At 42.8% G+C, this 3622-nt stretch overlaps 1 long non-coding RNA gene across 1 annotated transcript; it reads left to right on the forward strand.

The window, feature by feature from the left end:
- Positions 1-327: 327 nt before the first annotated feature.
- LOC138919798 (uncharacterized) lies at positions 328-1377 on the forward strand. The gene is made up of 2 exons (XR_011430378.1): positions 328-480; positions 1046-1377. It is a non-coding gene; the product is annotated as an uncharacterized lncRNA (long non-coding RNA).
- The last annotated feature ends 2245 nt before the right edge of the window (positions 1378-3622 follow it).

A 3622-nucleotide genomic window follows, 5' to 3' on the forward strand; every position in this document is an offset into this window, starting at 1 on the left:
CCCTACAACTTATCCCACTCATGGAATCTTCCACTTGTCAACAGATCGAGAAGCAACCTGTGTCATCATCTGGTTCAACGTTCTTATTCTCCAGCTACACTCAAGGGCTACACTCAAAAAGTACTTTTATTTCAAAAGAAAGAAAACTTTGCTTCGTACCATTACTGCCTAATTGGGTGTTAAAAAGTTTCTTGAACACGTGAGTGAGTGCGACATAGATGGTAACGAAAATGGTAGGTCTTGGTAGCATTTATTGAACTCCTGTCTTCCAGGACTTTATCTCTATCCTTCCTTGCCCTTAAATAAATGTATCATCTCATTTTGCAGCTGAGACATCAAAGGCTCAGAACAGTCAAGTAATATCCAAGAGTATGCTATTAGCCTGTGGTGAAGCTGGGCTGCAGACCACTCAGATCCACACTCTTGGATGGACCAGCGAGTGAACACTGAATGCATGAGTGAAACTGACACCTAGGGAAGGTAAATCTCTTGTCCAACATGACAAAGTTCAGACTATAACAGACTCATTTCCATACAGTCCAGCAGGCTTGCTGTCATTACCAATACAGAGTTCCTAGAATGTTCCTGGTGTGAATTCACCCTTGGGACTGGTTTTCTCCCAGCTAGCTGAGGGTTAAAACTTAAAATATCCCAGCTGGGTGTAGCTTACTCTACAAGCAGAAATTCTATGCATTTTAAATCAAGAGGTCCTGGATCCCGGCAGATTAAAAAGTTTCATATGGCCGGAAGGGCTGAGCCTGTGTGAGCATTGTGCATTATCTTATTTCACCTTAGAAAGTAAAAGCTAGGTGGTGGAGGGCTGGCTGGGGTTAAAATGCTCCAAGGCAGAGGATTATTTCAACTCTGCTATGATTGGAGCTACACGGGCATATCTATTCTTTTCCCAATAGAATAAAGAGTAAAGTTAAGATCAATAAAAAAAAAAATCTTGCAAGTGTCACAGATTTAAGTCACTATTAGGATCAAAATTAAGGAAATGTCAACAGCGTTCTGCGGCTAAAAACCTGTCTTCCTTTCTCTGAAGAATCATTCGGGGTTTGGGAGTAACTCCAGGAAGAATAGATGGAATGTAATTGGGATGTCGGCCTGTCAATATCTGACTGGGAAAATGCCCAGCCTAGAGTGACCGCGAGTTTCGCCTCACAGATGGGCAGCATGAGCAACGAACCAAAGCTGCGATGTAGTGCGAGGAGCCGGCTCCTGTTAGCAGACTTCATGGGCAGGTGTTGGGCCTCCTCAGAACTTTATCTTCTTCACGTGAAAATGATGATGACAATACTTCTGTCACAGAATGTTGTGACTAGGTTTATTAATGGTATAGATGTATGTTAATATTAATGGCTAAAGTTTTTCCAGCAATTACTATGTGCCAAGGCACTGTCCTGAGTTTTTTGTTTTTAGTCTAGCTTAGTTCAGAAGCAATTTTGGGCAAATTATTTATCCTTTATCCTTTCAGCCTTTCTTTATCAAGAAGAAACCTCTAGATATTAATAACTTTACCTACCTCATAGAGTTGTGAAGATTAAATGTTAGTTTATGAGCATGCTTCTTCAAGTATATGACCCATGGTAAGTCCTTAATGAATATTAGCTATTAGGATCCATTATATTATATTGTCCAATGATAACTAACACTATAATGTTGAGTTCCCATGAATATTCTCTGAATGAGCAGGGAGAAGAGGACGTTGTGGTGACTATGGGAAGCTTCACAGAGGTAGAGATGAGTTCGCCAGCTTCCATTTTGTCCCTCCCTGTGCACTCTCCATACTTCTCCCTCTTTCCCGCTCTGTGCCCAGGGAGGCTGACCTGTGTGGGCTACCTCAAGAGGCTCCCGCACCTCCTGGCTTCTCCTGTGCTCAGCTGATGCAGGGTCTCTGAGCAAAGTGGGAGAGAGGAGAGGAATTCCCCAGCTCCCTCCCTCTGGTGCTCCTGTGGGTCATGTGGCTGCAATCCTTGGTATGGCCCTCTTCACCCAGGCTTAACTGGGGCTCTGGTTAGGGCTCCTGCCCCTGGCCCCTTCAGGCCTAAGGATGGTGACGGTGTCCCTCTGTAACTAGCCTCAGGGCACAGCATTATCATTTGTGGTTTCCCTGGTCTCTGTCCACATCTTGAAAAATGGTCCCTTTATTTCCCTTCCCTTGAATTGCCCACCCAAGGCCTACGCAGTCTTTCTTGGAACCGCCTCTTGTGCTCATTCTATTACTATGCTAACACCCAATAGTAGTAGCAAACATTACTTCAAAGAGGCAAATTCTATAATTTCCACATTGGTCTTCTTATTTAGTTTCTTTTACCTATCTACACCTCTTCTACTCCCTTCCCATCTCATCTCACACGGGAGGAGAGAATAGCTGCAAGATTGAAAGCTCATTCCAGATTTTTCTAGACAGAGCAGTGGGAGGACAAGTTTTCAAGGGCTTTAGAGTGTAGGTAAAAGAGCGCTGGATGAACCTAGGCTAGACAGTTTAAGAATGAGGCCAGGAAGGTGCTCAAGACATCAAATTGAAGAAATCAAAGGACAAGTGGAAACTATGAGGCTGAAGATCAGGTGTTGGAGGAGAAAAGAGAGGAGGCAGCTGAAAATATAAGTTCAGTCCAAGGGTGAGATAGAAGGTTGAGATTCAGAGGTGGAGCAGTTCCAAGTGATGACCAGAGCCAGAGTGTGGGTGGGATCGGGTGGGTTACATGGAGCAGAGGTGACGGCCACGGTATTTGAGGAGGTCCAGGAACCGAGAGCCAAGGTGAAGGATGAGGTACCTACATGGTCACTTCTGTCACCAAGGATGAAAGCACACATTTGTACTGAAAGGACAAAGAGCTGGGTGCTGAAGACGTCAACGAAGTAAGGGAGTGAACCGGGAGGGTAGAAGATGACAGCAACAGGTACACATCTTAAAGGAGGAACAGCTCAAAGGCAGTTATTCCCATCTGAGAATGCCAACTCCTTCTCTGGGCCCTAAGGAAGATTTATGGGAGAATAAACAACCTCCTGCATTGCTTGAGTCATAGTAGAAAACAGATGGCACCCTCATTTTGGGCAAAATATTTCAGGACAGTCAGAACCTGGAGTTAGACATGAAGGACTGCTACTCGAGAAAGCAAGAGATCAGGGCAAGCAAACGTTTATTTGAATGTTAACCTAAATCCTAAAAATCTTCAAAATGTTTCTCCCACAACTTTGCCTTCCCAATAGAACTGTTTTGATACCCATTTTTGAGCATTTGTGTAATATATTCACCTTCCCTTAAATACTGTAGTTTTGCAAGAATTTCCTGGTTTGACAATGATGATTCAGTTCTTTAACAAATAAATAAGTCCTGTAAAATTACACAACCCATTTCTCATAGTTTCCTTGAAAAATAAGAAGATACATAGCAAAAGTATGATCAAAGATATGAGATGTTTCCATTTTATTTACTGGAAAATATAGTTTGCCATTTCATTTTGTGTTTTAACTCTAGAATCAGTTTTAAGCTTTTTGCAAAGGAAAGATTGAAAATAAGAGGGATATTCAAGCAATACAAATAGATTTCGTGAGGCCAGCATAACTCTTCTGCGTTATCCTTTCAACACTCATGCCTTTGTGGTCCCCAGCTGCT

The sequence above is a fragment of the Equus caballus genome, chromosome 21, assembly GCF_041296265.1.
Source record: "Equus caballus isolate H_3958 breed thoroughbred chromosome 21, TB-T2T, whole genome shotgun sequence".
NCBI lineage: Eukaryota > Metazoa > Chordata > Mammalia > Perissodactyla > Equidae > Equus > Equus caballus.